The following is a 24,211-nucleotide window of genomic DNA, read 5'->3' as shown; positions in this document are numbered from 1 at the left end:
AAGGAGCACTCCAGAGTCCAGGGCTGGGCTGGATTCATGATGCCTTCCTCTCCCTAGCAATCAGACCTTTTTCAGACCTTAAAATAATATTTTAGTTAAATGTGATAGTCTGCGGCATATTTTCTTTCACATATTACTTTAACTGATCCTGCTAAAGTCCAGTAAGGTAAACATTATTATTATTCCTGGCTTACAGATGAGGCAATAAGGGCTTTAAAAGATCAAGTGGATAATAATCTGGGATCACAGGAGAGTAAGGAGAAGTGACTAAATCTAAGTCTCCTGACTCTGCATACAGGCCTAGGCTACTGTAGACCTTCCTTGCTCATTTTTTGGTTATTGTACAGCCCCCACTGCCAGGTCAGGTGTGGGGTTTTCCAGTGGAGAACTCAGAAGAACTCCTTCCTAGTGACTGAAAAACTGGGAGGTACCCAGACCTTGGGGGACAAACATCAGCACAGCCCCTTCTGGATACCAACATCCAGACGCTAGGAAAATGGAGATCCAACAGGCCACTTACAGATAGAAATATGAGAGGGAAGCTGGGCGCGGTGGCTCACGCCTGTAATCCCAGCACTTTGGGAGGCTGAGGTGGGCGGATCACCTGAGGTCAGGAGTTCGAGACCAGCCTGACCAACATGATGAAACCTCGTCTCTACTAAAAATACAAAAATTAGCTGGGCGTACTGGCATGTGCCTGTAATCCTAGCTACTTGGGAGGCTGAGTTAGGAGAATCGCTTAAACCTGGGAGGCACAGCTTGCAGTGAGCTGGGATTGTGCCATTGTACTCCAGCTTAGGCAAGAAGAGCGAAACTCCTTTTTTTAAACAAACAAACAAACAGACCAGGCGCAGTGGCTCACGCCTGTAATCCCAGCAGTTTGGGAGGCCGAGGCAGGCAGATCACGAGTTAAGGAGATTGAGACCATCCTGGCTAACATGGTGAAACCCTGTCTCTATTAAAAATACTAAAAAATCAGCCAGGCATGGTGGTAGGCACCTGTAGTCCCAGCTACTAGAAACGCTGAGGCAGGAGAATGGCGTGAACCTGGGAGGCAGAGCTTGCAGTGCTCTGAGATTGCACCACTGCACTCCAGCCTGGGCGACAGAGCAAGAGTCCCGTCTCAAAACAAACAAACAAAAGAAATATGAGAGGGACATAGACTGGAAGTGGCCAGGAAGCAGGGGCAGGGAAGGATGTGGGGAGTGGAAAATGCCAGCCTGGAAGCAGCTGTTAGGGTCCACTCAAGGACCTGGAGCTGTCCCTTAAGAATTCCTGTGGATATCCCCTTCCCACATTCCAAGTTCTAAATATTTTGTTTCCCCTCTCTACCTGTACTTAAGAAAATATGTTTCCACAGCTTCCCTTGATGCTCTACCTACTACAGTCTTTTCTTCCACTCTTCCCTGTTCAGAAGTTCTTCCTCAGTTGTAACCTTCTTTCTTCAGGCTGCAGATAATCCCTCTAAGAGCTCTCTAAGGCAGGTGCTAAGGGAACCCAAGACAGGGCTTCAGTTATTAAATATAAATAGACAGGGGAGGGGAACTGAATATAGACACAGATATTTTATCTCTCCGTCCCTGTGAGTTATTAAGAAGAAAGCACTAGTGGTTGCTAAGCAACAGGTCTCCATAGAGGACAAGGCACCAGAGGAAAAAGCCTCCTTTGACTGAATATAGGGGTGTGAGGGTAGGAAAGGTGGGGGTCAAAGACCTCTGAATGGCAGGCCAGCTGTAGGGAATGGTTGGTTTGTCCTCCAAGACCAGCCCTTTCCCCAGGCCTTAGCAAACTCCGCCTTTACAACCCTCAGGATTGGTGGTAGCAGGAAGGCCTGAGGCACTCCTCCATTTCTGCCGGAAGGAGGGAACCTGGTTTCCATAGCAACCCAGAAACAATCCTGGCCTTGTTTTGCTTATGGCTTCTCTGTAACCCCCTCTTGGGACACACATTATCATAGACTCCCTTCTCTGACCCTCAACTTCTGATTTGAGGGAAAGAGCCCATAGAAAGGTTGGGGGGTAGTGCCACAAAAGTTGGTCTCACTTCGTGCTAAAGTGACCTATTAAGACTATAAAGGAGGGGTGACTTAGGGTTAAGGGCTCCAGGTATCCTCTGACCTCTGCATCTCATAAGGGGCTGTGAAACACCAAATGGTGGCATCAGATGTAAACTGGCTTGCTTTCTAAAGGGCGAGTGCAGACTGGGGTTCAAGGTCAGGAGAGAATGAGAGGACAGGGCTTTTTTGTGCCCCTTGGCCACCCAGGCCCCCATCCTCCTCGACCTCAAGTCCGCCGTCATCAAGAACCGGAAAATGGAGATATAGAACATTAACGTATGTCAAGTATAAGTGAGTGGCACCGAGGGGCATAATCTGTTTTTCTAATATGACCACAAGCAGAGTGTTAGAAGAATTAGGCCGACAGCTGCTGGTTTTTTCCCCCTTTCTCTCCCCCCTTCCTCACTCTCCCTCTCCCTTCCTCCTCGGCGTTTGCACACACCAATAGCAGCCGAGCCCTGCTCGCGATTTCTCTTAATCTTCCTCCGCCATCCTGCGCTCTTTCCGCAGGCGGTGCTGCGAAGCCGGCAGAGCTCCGCGTCACACCTTACTGCTCTCTGAGATTGCTCCACAGAGAGCTCAAGGAGATGGCAATTCGGCGCTGATGCCGGCTGGCAGCAGTTGGGAGAGTGGAAGGAGAAGAGAGAGGGAGGAGGGGAGGGGGAAAAAAGTTGGCACGGATACCAAGTTTTTCCCTAGAGAGATATGGGGGGGGGGGGGGGGGCGGGAAGCAAGAGAAGAGAGAAAATGACACAGAGAAATAGAAACAAGGAAAAAGAGGCAGAGAGAGAGAGAGAATATTGAGTTCCCTCAGACATTTACATGTGGGTATCCCTAGCCCACCTGACTCATGGCCATCTAAAGATCACACCACCCAGTCAGGGTTCCCACTCACCCACTCCCTACCCTGCCTCGCTTACACACACACTCTCCTAGACAACCTGGAAGTCAAGAGCGGCCCAGGCATGTTGTGTGTATTCATGTGTGTGAGTGTGTGTGTGTGCGTATACGCCTGTATGTTGTCTCTGTTTTGGATCGCAGTAGAATGCAGTATGTAAATGAGATGGTTATTACCGCAATGTTCATCAAGCTGAGCCGAGAAGACATTAATAGCCTGATGAATATGCATGTGAATTTGTTAATTAAGTTAATTATTCTGCTGAAAATGCATTCGTCTTCCAAGGACATTTTCCCAATGATTTTTACATGCTCTAGCCATTAGTCATGCTATATTTTATCAGGGAAATGAGTTTGCTTAAGTTGTAAAAAAAAAAAAAAAAAAAAGAAAAAGAAAAAGAAAAGAAAAAAAGAGAGGAGAGAGACAGAGAAAGAAAGGAGAAAAAAAATGAGAGAGGAAATTGCGTTGAAGTTGAGAGTGGAAAAGCAGCTGAGGCAGGCCTGAAGTTTGAGGCCCAGCTGGGCTTTTGAAGCCTACCCTCAATTTTTATGGGTACCTCACTCTACAATTTTTTGCCCTTTTTTTGATGACAAACTTTTTTTTCCAGTGCCAAATTTCCAACACATTAATTAATTGTTGTAGCCAATTAACTGTAGTTGTGCAAATGAGTTTAGCACTAATTACCATGCAGTGCCTGTAATCACATAAAAAACTTGCTGAGAGAGAGAGAGGAGAAGAGAAAGAAGGAATGGGAATGGAGTGGTACCAGGAGAGGAGGGGACCTGAATAGAGGAGCAGCCAAGGAAAGGGAACAAGGCAGGGAGGGGTCTTGAGATTTCCTCACCATCTTGACTCTAAGATAAGGTAGCTGTCTTCCCAGCCACAGTCAGGACCTCCCAGAGGCAGAAAATCTGTGTGGGTGGAGGTGAAAGAGCTAGTAAAGAGTGGTCTCCCTTTGTCTAAGAACCTCCAACCAGAGGAAGAGGTTCAGAATGGATATCTCTAGTTGTTTCGATGATACAGTGTGGTGCCTATATAATCCTTACAGTCCTCATTCCAGGTCTAGCCTCAGTGTTTATATCCCACATGGCTGGGACTACTGGGCAGGGACAGTGGGTACCACTGGGAGATACGCTGTTCCTGATGGGCCCAAGAAGATGGAGGAGTGGTATGTAATCTTAGCCTGATTCTGCAGCTGTAAGTGAATGGGGAAAACTGTTCGGAGTCTACAGCTGCTGGAATAGGCCAAGAGAGCAATGGTAACATTAACTATAAAAGAGCCAGCTCCAGCAGGAGGTGGGAGGTGGGAGCCTTTGGCCACACAGAACTCCCAAGAGAGGAGCCAAACCTACTCTCCTACAAATTGGCATCTCTACATTCATCATGTCTGGGCCAACTCTAAGTTTCCACCTGTCAGCTTCAACCAGTGCCCCAGAGGCTGAGGGACAGACAAAACAATTTCTCTAGCTTCTCCTGAGCTGTCCATGAGTTCAGTTGCCATGAAGAACAGTGGTAAAGTCAGCACTAAGCACCAAACTGGCATTTTTGCTTCCACTGTGCTCATTCCCTCTCTACCACGTCCTAGAAACTGAGCCTGCTCAAGGGGTGTGTGTGGATGTGTGGGCTTATAAATGGTATAGTTCCTCTGTTCAAAAACAACAAAAAGTGATATATCTCCCTCAGAATAGAGAGCTCACTTATCATCAGTCTCAATTTCCTCAGGCCTCATAGACACATTCAACTGCACATTTCCAAAGAGGACCTTAATATCTCATCCTCTGATAGGCATCCAAAGGCTGGGTCCTCCCTTCCCCATTCCAGGTCTCAGGTGTCTGGAGAGATTGTTCAGGGGCACCATTCACTTCAGCCTTGTTCTCTGGCAAAGGGGAAACAATTTCAAGGGCAAAGGTCCCCCGCTCCATGACACTATGACACTGCTGCTTTTTTTTTTTTTTTTTGAGGCAGAGTCTTGCTCTGTTGCCCAGGCTGGAGTGCAGTGGCATGATCTTGGCTCACTGCAGCCTCCACCTTCCGGTGGAGGTGATTCTCCTGCCTCAGCCTCCCGAGTAGCTGAGATTACAGGTGTTTGCCAGCACGCCCGGCTAATTTTTGTATTTTTAGTAGAGATGGGGTTTCACCCTGTTGGCCAGGCTCGTCTCAAACTCCTGGACCTCAAGTGATCCACCTGCCTCGGCCTCTCAAAGTGCTGGGATTACAGGCGTGTAATCCCACCTGGCCTGTGCCACTCTTTTGATCTATGGACTGAAGTTGGCTGTGAGGACCTGAGTTGACCCAGGCTACTCCAGGCTCTCCCTGCCCCCAACATCTCTCTGCTAGTAGCACCCACACCCTCTTTTCAGCAACCTTAGTGAAGTGTAGAAAGGCCTCCACCTGAAAAGTCAGCTGTGGTGGAAAGAGCCTTATTATGTTGGATTCCAGGCTCTTCTTTGTCACTTAACATCATGTGATCTTGGGAAAATGACTTAACATGAGCCTCAATCTTCCACATCTATAAAATGGAGATAATAGTAGTGCCATGCCCAATTACAAAGTTTAATAATTATGAATATAAAACATTCAGCAAACAAGTGAAATGAGCTATTTCATTCATTGCTAATGAGTACAAAGTGAGAGAACCTTGTTGATGGGCAACCTGGTAATATAAAAAAAATGTTTATGTTCACACAAAAATCTGTACGTGAATGTTCATAGCAGCTTTATTTGTAATAGCCAAAAACTGGAATTAGTCCAGATATCCTTCTACAGGTAACTGGCCAAACAAACTGTGGTATATTCATAGCATGGAATAAATAAAAGGAATGAACTATTGATCCACATAAAAACTCAGATCTCCAGGGAATTATGCTGCATGAAAAAAGACAACCTAGGCACAGTGGCTCATGCCTGTAATCTCAGCAACTTGAGAGGCTGAGGCAGGAACACTGCTCGCGGCTAGGAGTTTGAGACCACCCTGGGCAAACATAGCAAAGCTCCATTTTACATTCCTACAAAAATTTAAAAATTAGTCTGGCATGGTGGCAGGCATCTGTAGTCTTGGCCACTTAGGAGACTGAGGCTGGAGGATCCCTTCAGCCCAGGATTTTTTCTTTTTTTCTTTTTTTAACATTTTTTTCTTTTTTATGAGATGAGGTCTTGCTCTGTCACCCAGGCTGGCGTGCAGTGGCGTGATCCTGGCTTACCACAATCTCTGCCTCTCAGGCTCAAGAGATCCTCTCACCTCAGTCTTCCAAGATCCTCTCACCTCAGTCTTCCAAGTAGCTGAGACTATGGGAGCATGCCATCATGCCCAGCTAATAAGCCCAGGCTTTCAAGGCTGCAGTGAGTTATGATTGAGCCACTGTACTCCATCCTGGGTGACAGAGCAAGATCCTATTTCTAAAACATTAAAAAAAGACAATCCTAAAAAGTTATGTACTATATTATTACATTTTTGAAACTATAAAATTTTAGAAGAAGACAGATTAGTGGTGGCAAGGGTTAGGAAGGGATGAGGTGGGTGGGAGGGAAGGAGGTATGATTATAAAAGAGCAACATGAAGAATTCTTGTTGTGTTAAAACTGTTCAGCTTCTTGACTGTAGTGGTAGATACACAAAATTACACAGGTAATAAAATTGTATAGTACTTAATATATACACATATGAGAACAAGTACAACTAGAGAAATCTGGATATGACTGGTAGATTGTATCAAGGTCAATATTATGGTTGTGACATTATATTGCAGTTTTATAAAATGTTACCATTTGGTGAAAGTGGGCAAAATGTACAAGAGACCTCTCTGTATTATTTCTTACAGCTGCATGTGGATCTACAATGATCTCAGTTTTAAAAGCTTTGATAGATTATTAATGTCTCTGTTGGGTATAGGAGGGAAAAGGGGCCGCCTTGTGTTTCCAATGTAGAATTCCAACGAGGAAGACTAATAATTATTATTCTCATTAGGGTACATCAATAAAATGAACACAACCATGGGAGGTGGGTATTTGTATCCATTGACCAATAATTCCACTTCTCAGAATTAACTATTTAAAATGCATGAAGACTGGGCGCAGTGGCTCACACCTATAATGCCAACACTTTGGGATGCCAAGGAGGGTGGATCACCTGAGGTCAGGAATTCAAGACTAGCCTGGCCAACATGGTGAAACCCCATCTCTACTAAAAATACGAAAATTAGCCAGGCATGGTGGCACACACCTATAATCCCAGCTACTTGGGAGGTTGAGGCAGGAGAATCAATCACTTGAACCCAGGAGGCAGAGGTTGCAGTGAGCCGAGACTGCACCATTGCCCTCCAGCCTGGGCAACAAGAGCAAAACTCCGTCTCAAAAAATAAAATAAAATGCATAAAGTTTTATTTGTTTGGATATTCACTGTGGTATTTTTTATAATAGTAAGAATATCTAAATGATTCAAAATAGGGGATGAGCCTTATAAATCACAGCATATCCAGGGGATGAAATACTCTATAGTCTTTAAACATACTTTAAAAAACACACTCAGTACAATGCCTGGCATACAGGCATCAATAAATGGAGTTCTCTTTACTGGGTTGTTCTGGGTATCAAAAGAGTTAAGGTAGATAAATGTGATTAACAAACTGTAAAGTGCCTAGCAAATGCTAGTTGTTGCTGTCCTTCTAATGACTATCTCTCCCACCTCCATCCTGGATGAAGCTGAACTTCCAGGCAGAACAGTGGCCAAGGTACTCTGGCTTGAGAGGCATAGGAATGGGGTAACTGATTTCTTGGGGAGTCTGAGTCAAGGATTGGGACTACTTTCTTTCCAGAGGATGGCCACCCCTACTTCACATCATGTAGAAAACTACATTCTCCCCCAGCATATGCACATACATTCAGCCTTTAATCTCAGGGAACTCACAAAGTCTTGGAAGCAGTATCAGCCCTGCTAACTTCATAAAAGTAGTAGTATTCTTGCACCATCCACTGTTCAGTGAGCATCTACTGAGTATCAGGCACTGTTGTAGGTGCTTTACACACATTATTTCATGAAATTCTCACAATAGACTTAAGGAGTAGTTGTTTATCTGCATTTTACAAGAAAACTAGGACTCAAAGAGGTTAAGTGAATTACCAAGGTAGCACAGCTGGTAAGTGGCAGAGATGGCACTGGAACCCAGAGCTGTCTGTCTCCAAAACTTGTGATCTAACCACCACACATACTACATTACATTTAGAAGAAATGAGAAGCAGTGCACTGTATGGAAACTGTGCTGAGGCTGGGTGGAAGAGGCCTGGAAAAGTAACCCTGGTTCATCCAGTGCTTCTTAAGTAGACACAAAAACAAACCGGCAGGCAGAAGAAAAATATCAGAAGAGAAGCAGGTCCAATCTGAAGTCTTTCATCTCATGAGTAAGTTTTTCCATATGTCTACCCTCTATCCTTTCTGCTAAAATCTGATGCCTTTTCCTCTCTTCTGTTTCCAGTGAGGATGCTGAGTGGAAGACATAGTGCCCTTCCATGAAAGGTCAAGAGAGGACAGAAGGAGTTTTCTTTCCCCAGCTTTGTTGAGGTCATGACTAGGATGCCTCCATCTTCTCAGTCTCTTGGATCTACCCCAAGGTATCAAACTAGAAGATGTGTAGGAGAAAATGACCCAACCAGACCAAAAAGACCAGCTTAGAGAATGACCCGGGGGTCTCTCAGGATCCTTTTTTGTTTTTTGAGATGGAGTCTCACTCTGTCGCCCAGGCTGGAGTGCGGTGGCATGATCTTGGCTCACTGCAAGCTCCGCCTCCCGGGTTCACGCCATTCTCCTGCCTCAGCCTCCCAAGTAGCTGGAACTATAGGCGCGTGCCACCACGCCCAGCTAATTTTTTGTATTTTCAGTAGAGATGGGGTTTCACTGTGTTAGCCAGGATGGTCTTGATTTCCTGACCTCGTGATCCGCCTGCCTCAGCCTCCCAAAGTGCTGGGGTTACAGGTGTGAGTCACCACGCCTGGCCAGTCTCTCACGATCTTAGTGCTGGGCTAAGGGTGATGTTAAGGCGGGCAGTTTCTCCCACCAGACTCAGCAGCGGGCTTCATGTCTGACATCTACCCAGCTGTAGAAGTCCAGCCAGCATTTCTCAAGCCAGTGCCTCTTGTCTTGATATGACATCTCTACAGCTACCTCTGCAGGTAAATACAGAGTCCTCCCACTCTGTATCTACCCTTCTGTTTCAATACTACCTTGCTGTATTTGCTCAAGTGCAGGCAACCCAATTGGTGGCTTAGAGATGCCCAACGAAGATCATAATTTTGTAAAGAGATGCTAGGATCCCAAGGCTAGATCCAAAGGAGCTCTTCCAGGATCTCAAGGCTAGGTCCAAATTTACTTCCTCTTTTCTCTCCACTGAGAGCCAGGAGGGCAGCAGGGGCCTAAGACTGGACACACAGAATGGAGGGGAGGGGTGTCAATTGCCCCCTCCCTCCTCCACACATTATTCTACCCTGCTGGTACCCAAGCATGCCTGCCGCTCACTTGGCTTCCCTCAGCCCACCTACCCTATGGACAGGAGAGGGTTAAAGGCATGGTATGGGCAAGCTATAAATTTCCCATCAGTGTGGGGAGAGCAGGATTGTTGGCAGGGAGGGGGCTGGGCTCAGGGGGGAGGGGGAGCTGGGAAAAAGCCAGGAGGTTGTCTCTAGGTAACAATAAACACTGCAAGCAAGGAGCAGCTGTTACACTTACTCTCTCTGCATCACAATGCTGAAATAACACTAATAAACCAGTGTGCCCAATGCACTGGCATACACACATTTAGGGCTGGGACTCCACTGTACCCCTATGGCTGCCCTCTGATCCAGGGCAGGGTCCTTCATGGCAGTGGACATACCTGTCCTGGCCTCAGTACACTTGTGGGGAAGGATGAAGACTGGCAAGTTCTCCCCATCCCAGTGGCATTCTCAGGGTCAGGATGGTGATGGAGGCTGGAGATCTTGGGTTCAGATCCTGGTGGCATTCACTGGAAAGAGTTGAAACAGGGATAGCTCTCATTTGGGAGCTGGGAGGAGAGGAGGAGAGTGAGAGAAAAGCGTAGGGAACAGACAACTACTTACCACGTCCTTTCAGACTGGAGGGGATAAGGTAGCCAGGAATGGAGTTGGCTAAAGGGAGGTGAAAGAAAAGGCAGGCAGAAAATAGGGTTTGAAAAAGTAGAGGATTAGGGAGCATGTGGTATCATGGCATGTTTTCCTTTTTTTCTTTCTTTTCTCTCTTTTTTTGAGACAGGGTCTCACTCTGTCACCCAGGCTGGAGTGCAGTGGCACAATCTTGGCTTACTGCAACCTCCACCTCCCAGGTTCAAGCAATCCTCCTACCTCAGCCTCCTAAGTAGCTGGGACTAGAGATATATGCCACCACGCCTGGCTAATTGTGTGTGTATGTGTGTGTGTGTAGAGATGAGGTTTCACCATGTTTCCCAGGCTAGTCTCGAACTCCTAAGCTCAAGCGATCTGCCCACTTCGGCCCCCCAAAGTGCTGGGATTATAGGCATAAGCCACTGCGCCTGGCCATGGCATGCTTCTTATATCTCTCCTGGGGCTGAACTCCCTACACCTGCTTACACCTGGCCTGGTGGACCCAAGATCCACCTCACAGTACTACTTTTATACCCAGGGCCAGGTTGTTGGTTTAGTTCAGCACTGAGCTTTATTATGTATGTCCCAGCAGGGAACCTGGGGCTTTTCATACTGCCCAGGAGAGCTTGGGGAATGGAGCTGTTCCTGTCTTCCTACACAGGAGTGGCTAATCATCTGTCCTTTTTCTAACCAAAGCCATCTCTGGACCACCAGGAGCGAGTGGGCAGAGGGTCCCTCATCCTGGCAGGAGAGCAGAGCTGCCAGCAATGAAAGGAACAGAAACAGGCAAATGAGAACTCAGGCTCTGTCACAGAACGCTCCTTCTCTGAAGATGGGATGTTTATTTTTTAATTAATTAATTAATTAATTTTTTGAGACAGAGTCTTGCTGTGTTACCCAGGCTGGATTACAGTGGTGCAGTGGTGTGATCTCGGCTCACTGCAACCTCTGCTTCCCGGGTTCAAGCGATTCTCCTGCCTCAGCCTCCTAGTAGCTGGGATTACAGGCACCTGCCACCATGCCCGGCTAATTTTTTGTATTTTTAATAGAGACGGGGTTTCACCATATTAGCCAGGATAGTCTCCATCTCCTGACCTTGTGATCCGCCTGCCTCGGCCTCCCAAAGTGCTGGGATTACAGGTGTAAGCCATTGCACCAGCCGGATGTTTACTATTATGTGTCTGGATACACTGGCAAGTAAGATCGCTGTTACTTTTTTTTTTTTTTGAGACAGAGTTTCGCTCTGTTGCCCAGGCTGGAAGGCTGGAGTGCAGTGGTGTGATCTCAACTCAGAGATCGCTGCAACCTCTGCCTCCCAGGCTCAAGAGATTCTCCTGCCTCAGCCTCCTGAGTAGCTGGGACTACAGGTGCCCACCACCACACCCAGCTAATTTTTGTATTTTTAGTAGAGATGGGGTTTCACCATGTTGGTCAGGATGGTCTCTATCTCCTGACCTCGTAATCCACCCACCTCGGACTCCCAAAGTGCTGGGATTACAGGTGTGAGCTGCCATGCCCAGCTATCCTAGCTGCTACTCTTTACCAGATCCAGTATAGGTCCCTGGGACTGGAGTCCAAGGCATGAATGTTCTCCTGGTCCACTTTCCAGCCTCTTTTCCCTGGTGTGACCTCAAACACAGTACCTTATTATCCCCTCTTCAGAAAAATGGAGACGATGCATACTGCCCACCTGGCACACAAGGGAAGAGGAAATTGACATGTCTGAAGAGCTATGGTTCTGCACCCACCTCCACAGCCTGCACCACTACCTTGGTTCAGCCAACGCAGGAGTCCCTAGCTACTTCTCTCTTGTCCCAGGTGTCTGTTTCCAGAAAGGAGAGTACTGAGACCCAGCAGTTATCCTTCCAGGTTCTAGAGTTATAACACAGCTTGTTTTACTTCTAAAAATTTAGTGTCAGCTGGGTACCTAGAGTTCTGGGCAGGCAAGAGAGGACAGGGAGGAGTAATTGTGTTTGCCTAGGAAGCCCCTCTTCTGCGAAGTACCCGGGGCACTGAGCTACCCTAGCACAGGTGGATGCCCCATACCCCCTGTGCACCCAACGAATACAGTAGGGCAAGAATAACTGGCTTCTCCTATCCTTTCCTCATTGAGATACCTTTCACTGGGAATGCTCAGTTTCCCCTGATATCTTCTCTCCCATTTCCCTCTTTTTTCATAGTTGGGGCCTCCCCCGCTCCACGACCCAGATGAGGGACCTTCATTCACAAAGTTCAGAGTGGGGAGATATTGGGCAAAAGAGAGCTCTAACAGGCCTGGACCCCTTCCCCTCTGTTGTTTTTGTGAGCCACCTCCACTGCTGTGAGTCACCAGAACCTTGAGCTTGCTGAGCTACCAACAGCCTTCTTCCTCTTTCCTTCCTCCAGCCAGGCAGATATGTGCCCAGTGGGCCCCAAAGCCTGCCATCTTCCTATCTTCAAGCCCACAGTCCCTTCCTTCATTTCTAGGAATCCGCAACATAGACACATGGAAATGAGTGAGCAAAGGAGTGTGAGAGACTCAGCATGTGCTCTGTGCTGGGGCAGAGAGCTGGCTGCCTGCACAGCAGAGCAGGATCACTAGCCAGGCGAGCTGGCACACTTGGGCAAACAGCCCTGTCAGCATGTGAGTGGGGAAGCAGGAGAGGATGGGGTAAGAATGCTGTTTCAGGAGCAGGCATCTCCTCCTGGCTTCCTCTCTAGTCACCTTCTTCTCCTTGGCCTTTCTCCTTGGGTGCTGATGGACACCATGGCACTGCCACCTCTATCTACCCCTGTCTTGGCCTTTCTTCCCTTTCTTCATGGCTTTGGAAGCTACAGAGAGGGGACCTGCTTAACAAACTCCAAGGTGTCAAGATGGGAGGTTGAGACATCCAGATCTCTCTTCAACCAGTGGGAAAAATTTAGGGGAGAAGGAGGAAAGAGGTCCTATTATAGTAAGAGCTAAGCCCTAGGCTAACACTGAGCACCTCACCTAGTCCCTTTTCTCCAAAGTGCAGGAAATTCTGGGTACTACCATTTTTTTTTTTTTTTTTGAGACAGAGTCTTGCTCTGTTGCCCAGGCTGGAGTGCAGTGGCCAGATCTCAGCTCACTGCAAGCTCCGCCTCCCGGGTTTACGCCATTCTCCAGCCTCAGCCTCCCGAGTAGCTGGGACTACAGGCGCCCGCCACCACGCCCGGCTAGTTTTTTGTATTTTCTTAGTAGAGACGGGGTTTCACCGTGTGAGCCAGGGTGGTCTCGATCTCCTGACCTTGTGATCCGCCCGTCTCCGCCTCCCAAAGTGCTGGGATTACAGGCTTGAGCCAATGCGCCCGGCCGGTACTACCATTTTTAACTTCCACTCACTTCAAGTCACCCCTCTTCCCCGCAAAGACCTGGCACCCTTGGATAAACCTTAGGAATGAGAGGCTGAGCCACACTCCTGTAATCCCAGTACTTTGGGAGGCTGAGGTAGGCGGATCACTTGAGGTCAGGAGTTTGAGACCAGCCTGGCCAACATGGTGAAACCCGTCTCTACTAAAATTACAAAAATTAGCCAGGCATGATGGTGCATGCCTGTAATCCCAGGTACTTGGGAGGCTGAAGCAGGAGAATTGCTTGATCCTAGGAGGCAGAGGTTGCAGTGAGCTGAGATCACGCCACTGCACTCTCCAGCCTGGGCAATAGAGTGAGACTCCATCTCAAAAACAAATAAACACAAAAGCCTTAGGAGTGGGAGGCAGATCTGATAGGAGTTACAAGAAAGGAGGCTCTGTTCCTTGGAGAAACACCCAGAATAGACTGAATGCTTTTAGGGCCTTTTAGTCCTAGCTCTAACATGACTGCAATATGTTGGAGTAGGGATAGACAATGGGTGAAAAAGAGAGCTTACGGAAAGCCTGCCACCCTCTCTCCTTCAATGCATGCTCCTTTCCACTGCTGTGTATCCCAGAGTAGAAACAGCAGCTCTGTAAACAGCAGCCATTTAATAAATCCTACAAACAATACTCGCTCTAAATGTCCTGCCACACTTTAGGCAGCCAGCCCCACAGGTGGGACTACAGGTCTCATTTCCCAAACTTCACCCTCTGCCTTGTCACCACGTTCAGGCTTTTATCTGCTCTCCCCTGACAAGAGAATCTTCCTTTCCAGTGTCTTGGCACAGCCTTCTTCCCCTGCTGACACCCCTGGGGCCCTTAGAAGTAGACAAGGGGTCCTAGATAAATTCTTTCCAAACTATTTTGGAGGGATCTGAGGAGAGCTCTTCTCATCCTGTCTGCAGTCGAGAAGGCAGGCAATGAGACAGCCAAGGAGATGACTCAGTCTGAAGGAAGGGCTGAGTGAGGCTGGGGGCACTCTGGCAGATCCTGCTCTTCTCAGGGGATTTGGGGATATAAAATGGGGAAGAGAAGGCAACTCTTGAGTTGGGGAAGGGTGTTGGGGACCTGGGGAGTGTGATAAAGTTTTGATTGGCACTGCTTTACAAGCTCTGTACCTATCCTTGCCCCTACCCTAACTTAATCTCATGAAGCATGGAACTAAAAATGTTCAATTTTCTGAGGAAGGAGGAGGATGACAAGAAATGCCACCTTGGCAACCTAGTGGGAGAGCCCCCTTTCTCCTTCATTCCTTCCCTCCTAACCCTAGCATGTGAACAGTGAAGGAAGCAAGGGGATAGGGATGGGTACAGCTGGAAACTTGCCCCTTTCTCCAGTGTACATCAACACTACAAGAGCCAGAGGGGTCTAAGAGCTCTAAGGCCATGGCACCACATGAATTCAGAAGCATTTCTAATTCAGCCTTCAGGGCCTTGAATTTAAATTATGTCTCTGTTCTAGGCTTCACCGTGGGACAAGAGGTATATAACTACTCCTTAATACATTTTTTGGCATAAGTTTCTCCAGTGGCTTATTATATTGCAACAGGGAAATATGTGATAAGATTTCAAAAAAAAAGCTCAACGTATAGTCTTGATTGGGGGATTTGCTTCTTGGTTAAGGAGGTGGGGTAAATAATGCATTTCCTTCCCTGTAGATCTTATAAGACATGGTAAAACTCCACAGGGGCCAGGGACTGTAGGAGATTTGTGTACTTGGAAGCAAGAGAATGGATAAGATGACCTCTGGAACAGGCTGTATAGAGGAAATGTCCCCCCAGCAGTGCTCCATAGAAGCTGAACCTATCCATGACTCCCCTAAGTTGCTTCTAAGACAGGGGATAGAAACTTGAGACTTCAAGCAACGGAGAATAATATCCTGCATACCTTCTTCCCTTGACTTTCCTCCCCCAGCACCTACCTACCTTTCCTTTTCCTGTGTTCCAAGAAATTCTCCAAATCCAGGAACACAAAGCAATTCCAGGACAAGATTAAAATGATTTCCCCTCTTTGGGTCCTGTTTCTCACATCTGTAAAATGAAGGGGTGGGGCAAGATTAGCTCCAAGTTCCCTTTTTTTTCTTTTTGAGATGGAATCTTGCTCTGTTGCCCAGGCTGATTCTCCTACCTCAGCCTCCCCAGTAGCTGGGATTACAGGCACGCATCACCACGCCCAGCTAATTTTTTTGTGTTTTTTGGTAGAGATGGAGTTTTACCATGTTGGCCAGGCTGGTCTCAAACTCCTGGCCTCAAGTGATCCACCCGCTTTGGCCTCCCAAAGTGCTGGGATTACAGGCGTGAACCACCGCGCCCGGCCAAGTTCCCTTTCTTGCAACAGAAAGGTTCTATGATTCATACCCCAAAAGGCACCAGGCTTCATTTGCATGCCATTTTGCAATGTAATCTCCATGGCATTTATTTTATGTCAAAATGTACAGAAATATCTCTGAACCCTGCCCTTCTCCTCTGTCTCTCCATAGTCTCTCATTCTATGGTCCATAGCTCTTGTCAAGGACCTCAAAGCTCTGTCCCCACCTTCCTTTCACAATTTTATAGCACTCCCTGGGACAAGCCCAATCAGACAAAACCCCAGGAGCAAGAAAACAGCCTCACCTCATATTCTGGCTGTGATTTTGGGCTCCAGACCTGAGTCAACCAGTATAGTTCCAATCCGTTTGGAGGTCCTGGCAGTTGGGGGGAAATCCTGGCACCTCTCCCCAGTGCCTCCCCTCCTCCACCTCGCTATTCTCCATGCCAGAACGCAAAGTGGCCAGTGATTGATGGGCCTGGGTTCCCGGTAACCGCACCCAGTGGCCCAATCCTCCTCCCTTACCCAATCCCTCCCCTGTCCCTATTCAGATATCAGATTGTCTCATGTTGGTCCCTGAGGTCCCATTAATTAAAAATACATCCAATTAAATGGCAGGTGAAAACGTGCTATTGGAGCTCTATACCCCCCTGCCCCAGCTTGGTCTCTCCACCCCCTCAACCCCCCCTTTTAAGGCTCAGCTGTGCTTTCAGCTGAGAAAGAGAGAGAGAGAGAGAGAGAGAAAGCATGACGGAGAGAGTAGAGGAAGACATGGGGCAGGGTATGATGGGGGGGTTATTTGATCCTCTGCCAGGGTAGCATGTGCCAGCCTGGGAGGGTGGCACCATGCCCTGGTGTCTAATTTCTGGAGGTGTGAGTAGGTTGTCAGCTGGGTACCCATTTCCATTTCCCTTAAAGGGGCAGAGGGCAGTCAGAGGGCATGGCTAGCTATAATGCCTTCCTTTTGGGCTTGGTGGATGAAGGGCAGAAGTGTAGATGGCAGAGGGGCCTCAAGGGCGACATGTAAAAATCAGGGATTGGGAGAGTCTGAGGCCTCCATTCTTGGCATATCACTGCTCTTCCCCAAACTGGGAAGAATATAACAAGGAGCAGGCTGGGACCCAGGTGGCAGGGTATGGTGATGCTCCCAAGCCTGGCTGTGCCTACCACTGCCCACAGGAAAGATGAGAGAAGAATGGAGAGAGGGAGGAAGGAGCCATCACTTGGGTGGGAGCAGATGGGTCAGATAGGATAAAATATGCAGAGAGAGATGTTCATGTGGGCATCATGTCCCCTAGCACTTTATAGGTAAAGGACTTAAAAGGACCTGTCCTGTTTATCTTTTCTCCAAGCAAAAAGGAGGAGCAGAGCTGTAGCGTGAAGTCACCTTGGCCTGGCTGCCTGGCAGGCAGTGAGTAGGGTATCTCCCTTGATGAGCACGGACCCACTCTCATTCTCCTCCATACTTATGGTATCCCTATCATTTTAGGTAAGGCATTTGCCCCCCTCCACCCCTCTGCAAAGCCCTCTGGCCCCAAGCGATACAAAGCTAATGGGCACTGAAAGCTGTTGGGAGAGGAGCTGGGAAAGTAGGGATGACTAAGGGTGACTCTCAGAATCCAGGCCTGAGTGGGGGTTTTGCCGACCCAGGGCCCCTGCCTGGCCTCCTTGGCAGCCTCAGCACCTCCTCACTTCACTTTAACACTAATTGGAGATTTTAATCTGCACTGCTGCTCTGCTTGGGGTGCTGGGGGGAGCGCCAGCTGTGCAGTAATTCCAGCAGCACCGACTGTTTAATCAAGCTGTCCTCCTGGGGAGGGGCCCTCAGGCATGGGGGCAGGAAGGAGGAGGAGAACCTCTGTCATCTCCCTTACCCTGTTCAGCCTGGAAGGGCTTCATGGAGATGGAGGGTCAATTGTGGAGTCCTCAGTCCCATAGAGGCCCCATGGCCATTTGGCACCCCTAGCAGAAACACTGCCTGATATAGGGTGGGTATGAGGCTCATGGCCCAAAGCAGCCCACCCTCCTATCCAGCTTTCTGACACCATTTTTGGCTCAGAGCCCTGGAATGTCCTGGGGTGTATTCCAGCCACTGAGGCTGTAAACATCCACTAGACCATCTTGAATTCTATAGGCTTGTGCTGCAGTAGGTGACAGGGAGACTAACTCTCCCAGGCTTTAGTCACCCCTAACACTTTCTCACTAACAAAATACTTTCCTTAGAACAATTATAAGAGATTTTTCCCCCCTAAAAACCACAGGCACCTCCACCGTCTGGGTCGGAAAGTGACTGCCATTAAGGCAGGGTGACAACGGGGCACACAGCTGGAACCTGCTACACGTTGAGGGAGAGAAGCACCTTTGCAAGGTGTTCAGTGCCTGGAAAGAGGGGGGCTTCCCAAGTTCAGTTGGAAGCACATTGAGATGTCAGGCCACTAGGGCAAAGCGTTTAGAGGTCTCAGGCCATTTTAAAGGAAGAACAAGTGGTACCAATTATTTGTCTCACTTTTTGGGCACCTGCTCTCTGGGAGTGTTTCTGACCCCTGTTTTGGAGAAAGGGTGCCCTCATCCCCAAACTTTCTGCTAAGGGGCATGAGTTTTAATTGGCCAGCAGCGCCCTCGTGTGGCAGAAACCATGACCGCAGCTGCCCAACTAGCAGGGCTGTTCTGTGCAATCAGATAACCTGGTAGACAGACATGTAGATAAGTTAAAAATGCTGGTGCTCAAGGTACCCCACGCATACTTACTGCTTGACTACATTCAAGGATGTTTCTTGCTAACACCTGCCCTATCCCTCTGTCTACCTCAGCCCACCTGCTTCACCTCTAACTCAACCCATATGCCTACCAAGAGAGGGAGCACCTTACCCAGAGGTGGCACTTATTTGAGCTCCTGCATGTGTTGTCTGGATTGCAGGGATGAGAGAAGCACTGCAGAGAGAGGACGCCTAGGGTCAAGAAGATAAGCTGATGTCATCTCCTATGCCCAGGAGGCAGGGAGATGCTCTGCCCACACCTGACCCCCCAACTCTCAACAGGCCCCAGAGGAGAGCTGACACCTGAGCTCAAGACAGTAACACTTAGTAGTTGATTCTGCTTTATGGCCATCTATTTTCCACTCCCTGGGGGCATCTGGGAATGAGTATGGACAGATTCTCAGCACCTAAGATCCTGGTTCTGGGAAATACACAGTAGATAAAGCATCTTTCCTTTTGGACCAATCTGGATATTATTAAAAACAAACACACACACAAAACCATTCCCTCAAAACATACAGGTAGGTCGGGTGCAGTGGCTCACACCTATAATCCCAGCACTTTGGGAGGCTGAGGTGGGCAGATCACCTGAAGTCGGGAGTTCGAGAGCAGCCTGACCATCATGGAGAAACTCCGTCTCTACTAAAAATACAAAAATTAGCTGGGCATAGTGGCACATGCCTGTAATCCCAGCTACTCAGGAGGCTGAGGCAGGAGAATAGCTTGAACCCGGGAGGCAGAGGTTGCAGTGAGCCAAAATCGTGTCATTGCACTCCAGCCTGGGCAGCAAGAGCGAAACTCCGTCTCAAAAAAAAAAAAAAAAAAAAAAATCCAGGTACTCTCCCAGGATAGCAAGCAACTACGAAGAATGCACATCTGTGGCTTCAGATTTCTAGCCCCCAGAAGAAAGGCTACCTGTCATTACACTCTCCCTCTCCAGTACCAAATACGATCTGTTTACTGGTCCCTTCCCACACCCACTAAATGGGAAAAATGGTCATGAACTATAGAAAAAGGATGGACATTTGATACCAGGAGGTTAGCAGCTCTCTAAAGATTCAGGCTGGAAGTTACAAAGACATACAGGTAAGTCACCAAGACCTTCCCCTTGTTGGAGACATTTAATAACAGAAAAATACTCTGAGAGAGAAACATAACCCTGTTTGGGGTTGATGGGTAGGGGAAGCAGCACACCTACCAGCAAGCAAGAAAGGTGGGGGTAGATACAGGACGCTGGTGACCTGTCCCATCTGAGCATCAGAGATGGCGGAAGCAGGCTTGCAGGCCTCTACTTCTGGTATCTCACACAGTGTTTGGACAGGTGGGATTTCCTGTTGAACCTGGAAAGGAAGTGAAGAAGCTGATTACAGATAGTGAGAAGAGACAGAATGCCCTATCTTGACTGAGAAGAAAGGGATAGAAAATAGCTTTTTGGTGCTTGCTTTGGCAGCACATCTACTTTAAAAATTGGAATGATACAGAGAAGATTAGCATGGTCCCTGTGCAAGGATGACAGGCAAATTTGTAAAGTGTTCCATAAAAAGGGAGGGAGGGAAGGAGGGGGGAAGAGAGGGAGGGAGGGAGGGAGGGAGGGAGGAAGGAAGGAAGGAAGGAAGGAAGGAAGGAAGGAAGGGAAGGAAAAAAAAAATCCTGTAATCCCAGCACTTTGGGAGGCTGAAGCGAGCAGAGGGACACCTGAGGTCAGGAGTTCAAGACCAGCCTGGCCAACATGGTAAAACCCCATCCCTACTAAAAATACCAAAAACTAGCCAGGCATAGTGGCGGGTACCTGTAATCCCAGCTGCTCAGGAAGCTGAGACAGGAGAATTGCTTGAACCTGGGAGGCAGAGGTTGCAGTGAACGGTGATGGTGCCATTTCACTCCAGCCTGGGCAACAGACCAAGACTCCATCTCGGAAAAAAAAAAAAAAAAAAAAAAAAAAAAAAAAAGCTTTTTGGGGCTGGGTGGCTCATGTCTATAATCTCTGCACTTTAGTAGCTAAGGCAGGCAGACTGCTTGAGTCCAGGAGTTCAAGGACAGTCTGGGCTACATGGTGAAACCCTGTCTCTACTAAAAATACAAAAAATTACCCAGGCATGGTAGCACACGCCTCTAGTCCCAGCTACTCAGGAGGATGAGGTGGGAAAAATCACCTGAGGCTGCAGTGAGCTATGATAATGCCATTGCACTATAGCCTGGGCAACAGGAGTAAGACCCTGTAGGGCTGTGTATACAGATGGAGCTGTGGGCTAGAGGGGCAGCTGGAGGAGAGGGCTGAGAGTAACCCAGTAACTGACATCAGCAACCCACTGTAGAGGAACATCCATTAGCACAACTGGACAAGAGGAAAGAACAGGAATGCCAAGAAAGGAGGTTACCTGCTCTACCTGGAAGGGAGAATCTATTAATCAGAAGGCAGAACATCAGAATAGGGTCAAATAAAAAGCTAAGGAAACTCCTCTGGAGATCTTTTGGAATAAGAAACTTCCGACCTGGCGCGGTGGCTCACGCCTGTAATCCCAGCACTTTGGGAGGCCGAGGCGGGTGGATCACAAGGTCAGGAGATCGAGACCATCCTGGCTAACACGGTGAAACCCCGTCTCTACTAAAAATACAAAAAAAAAATTAGCCAGGCGCGGGGGGCTGAGGCAGGAGAATGGCGTGAACCCGGGAGGCGGAGCTTGCAGTGAGCCGAGATCGCGCCACTGCACTTCAGCCTGGGTGACAGAGCGAGACTCCGTCTCAAACAGCCATCCCACTACTGGGTATATACCCAAAGGATTACAAATTATGCTACTACAAAGACACATGCACACGTATGTTTATTGCGGCACTATTCACAATAGCAAAGACTTGGAATCAACCCAAATGTCCATCAGTGACAGACTGGATTAAGAAAATGTGGCACATATACACCATGGAATACTATGCAGCCATAAAAAAGGATGAGTTTGCGTCCTTTGTAGGGACATGGATGCAGCTGGAAACCATCATTCTTAGCAAACTATCACAAGAAGAGAAAACCAAACACCGCATGTTCTCACTCATAGGTGGGAACTGAACAATGAGATCACTTGGACTCGGGAAGGGGAACATCACACACTGGGGCCTATCATGGGGAGGGGGGAGGGGGGAGGGATTGCATTGGGGAGTTATACCTGATATAAATGATGAATTGATGGGTGCTGACGAGTTGATGGGTGCAGCACACCAACATGGCACATGTATACATATGTAACCTGCACGTTATGCACATGTACCCTAGAACTTAAAGTATAATAAATAAATAAAAAAAAAGAAACTTCCCTAAGATCACCTGTTAGCCTGGCGTGGTGGCTCACGCCTGTAATCCCAGCACTTTGGGAGGCCGAGACAGGCGGATCACCTGAGGTTGGGAATTCGAGATCAGCCTGACCAACGTGAAGAAACCCCATCTCTACTAAAAATACAAAATGAGCCGGGTGTGGTGGCACATGCCTGTAATCCCAGCTACTCAGGAGGCTAAGGCAGGAGAATCGCTTGAACCCCAGGAGGCAGAGGTTGTGGTGAGCCAAGATCATGCCATTGCACTCCAGCCTGGGCAACAAGAGTGAAACTCCATCAAAAAAAAAAAAAAAAAGATTGCCTGTTATCCCAGCTACTCAAGAGGCTGAGGCACGAGAATCGCTTGAACCCAGGAGGTACAGGTTGAAGTGAGCTGAGATTATGCCACTGCACTCCGGCCTGGGCAGCAGAGTGAGACTGTCTCAAAAAATAAAAATTAAAAAAAAAAAAAAAGAAAGAAAGAAACTTCTCTAAGACCAGGGGTGGGGTGGGGTGGGAGTGAGGTCATCCCATACAAAAGCAGGCCAGTGGCCTCTGATTGGCTTTAGGTCCCTACCTGGCTTGGCTTTAGGTTCTGTGAAAGAGATTGAATTTGCCAGGCTCTGGGTGAGAGGTGACTGACTGATGGACATCACTGCATTCCTCAGAGGGCATTCCAGCTGTTGCTCCTACCTGTAAAGGAAAATGGCAGGTTACATCAGACATGAGACAAGGGACTAGACACCAAACAGCATCTTTTGTCTTGCACCCAGGGAGCATGGCATTGGTAGGTAACAGTGATGGTGATGTTAGCACTCTTCTATTCAAACCTGAATTGAAACCTGAATTCCCCAGAAGAATTCAGACTAACCTTAGTATACTCCCAGAGTCATAACTGTTCTAAAATTCTTGTCTCCAGGGACCTAGCTCCCAGGCTGATAAGAACAAAACCATGGTTCTTAAAGTTAGGAAATTCAACAGAAACAGAAGCTGTGAAACCCAGAATCATAAAGGTCAATGAAGGTTAATGGTTAATATAAGGCTAATAAAAGAAGGTGACTGGGAGGAGGCCACCTAGTTTTAGATCAGATCACCAGGTTGGACTTGTGGCTGTCTCGTCCATAACAGCTTCTTCAAGAAGGGCTCTAAGGCAAAAAAGGATCCTGACTGTGAGAAAGGAGGTTTGCAGGACAGCAAACTTAATGTAATCTGGACAAGTAGGTCTATCATACATTCCCTAGAGACAAATTTACATGGGGACCAGCTCCGCATTTCCTCTATGCTATCCATCAGAGTTGATGAATAAAATGTAAAGGATATGTACTGGGATCTATTTCTTCATCAGCAGCAGACAATATTCATTTTGCAGATCCCCAGTACCTCTCCCCTAGACCCATTAACTCTTTCTAATCTGTCCAATGATGCCCTCCTCCCTTCACGATTCTGCTTCCAGCCTAGGAATGCTCCAACCATTCTACTCTCTGCTCATCAGTGGCTCCCAGACTCATGTGCTCAGAGAAAGCGAGCACTGGAAGGGACTGTAGATACATCCAGGAGAGGTCTAAGGAGGGAAAGGGCGTCTTGGTACCAGACTGAGATGACTTATAGAGCCAGTAACGCGTGTCAGCCAACTGAACACACTATTTAGTGTTTTTAGGCCACTGTGGATCACTACATACCACCTTCCTTCTGACTCATCAAAGGAGAATATCAAACAACTCAAAACTTTAAAAACTAAAATAAAGGAGAGGAGTAGAAGGTCCCCTTACCATTTTCCTGTAATCTCAGAACATACCTCTTTTGGCTGAGTTCTATCATCTCTCTCATTCAGGGACCCTTCTCCCCACCATAGTTTTCTAGCAGATGTGTTTTCTTTCTCCATTCCCTTTTTCTTTTCAATATAGCAAAGGAGCTTCAGTTGAGATTTAGGGTGAATTCCTCACATTGCCTTTGAGGATCTCTTCCTGCTATCCAACCTCCAGAGGTAGTTGCAAAATGCTCTTTGAAGTCTGGGTTAACTCTGAGGGCATCGGGATCTTTGGCTATGGCTGCCATCTGCTTCCCAATGAACCAGAACTCTTGAGTTTAAATAAAAATTACACTTGTATAATCTGTATGTCATTGAAATATTATTCTTAGACTGGGCGCAGTGGCTCACGCTTGTAATCCCAGCATTTTGGGAGGCCGAGGTGGGTGGATCACCTGAGGTCGGGAGTTCAAGATCAGACTGACCAACATGGTGAAACCCCGTCTCTACTAAAAATACAAAATTAGCCGGGCATAGTGGCACATGCCTATAATCCCAGCTACTTGGGAGGCTGAGGCAGGAGAGTTGCTCAAACCTGGGAGGCCAGAGGTTGCGGTGAGCCGAGATCATACCACTGCACTCCAGCCTGGGCAACAAGAATAAAACTCCATCTCAAAAAAAAAAAAAA

General features: G+C 47.8%; 1 protein-coding gene and 1 non-coding gene across 24 annotated transcripts in view; one reads left to right on the top strand and one right to left on the bottom strand.

The window, feature by feature from the left end:
* CDK12 (cyclin dependent kinase 12) overlaps nucleotides 1-24,211 on the bottom strand; it is a 141,463-nt gene that overhangs the window by 30,376 nt on the left and 86,876 nt on the right. For 3 of the 23 annotated variants that reach the window (XR_002730002.2, XR_002729991.2, XR_002730012.2), the window contains 5 exons: nucleotides 22,354-22,469; nucleotides 19,672-19,813; nucleotides 18,586-18,665; nucleotides 15,336-15,440; nucleotides 9,814-9,942 (listed from right to left, as the gene is read on the bottom strand). The gene's annotated coding sequence lies outside the window, so the exon portion shown is untranslated. Of the gene's footprint in view, nucleotides 1-1,332; nucleotides 1,488-9,166; nucleotides 9,362-9,813; nucleotides 9,982-10,036; nucleotides 10,085-15,335; nucleotides 15,441-16,022; nucleotides 16,094-18,585; nucleotides 18,666-19,671; nucleotides 19,814-22,353; nucleotides 22,470-24,211 lie in introns of those variants that run through there. The other 20 variants (XR_002729996.2, XR_002729994.2, XR_002729992.2 and 17 more) reach the window with 20 other exon arrangements.
* Nucleotides 19,908-20,017, top strand: LOC111537723. The gene has a single exon (XR_002730089.1). It is a non-coding gene; the product is annotated as a U6 spliceosomal RNA (small nuclear RNA).

The sequence above is a fragment of the Piliocolobus tephrosceles genome, chromosome 16 (assembly GCF_002776525.5).
Source record: "Piliocolobus tephrosceles isolate RC106 chromosome 16, ASM277652v3, whole genome shotgun sequence".
Lineage (NCBI taxonomy): Eukaryota > Metazoa > Chordata > Mammalia > Primates > Cercopithecidae > Piliocolobus > Piliocolobus tephrosceles.
This window is presented reverse-complemented; position numbering and strand designations above follow the sequence as displayed.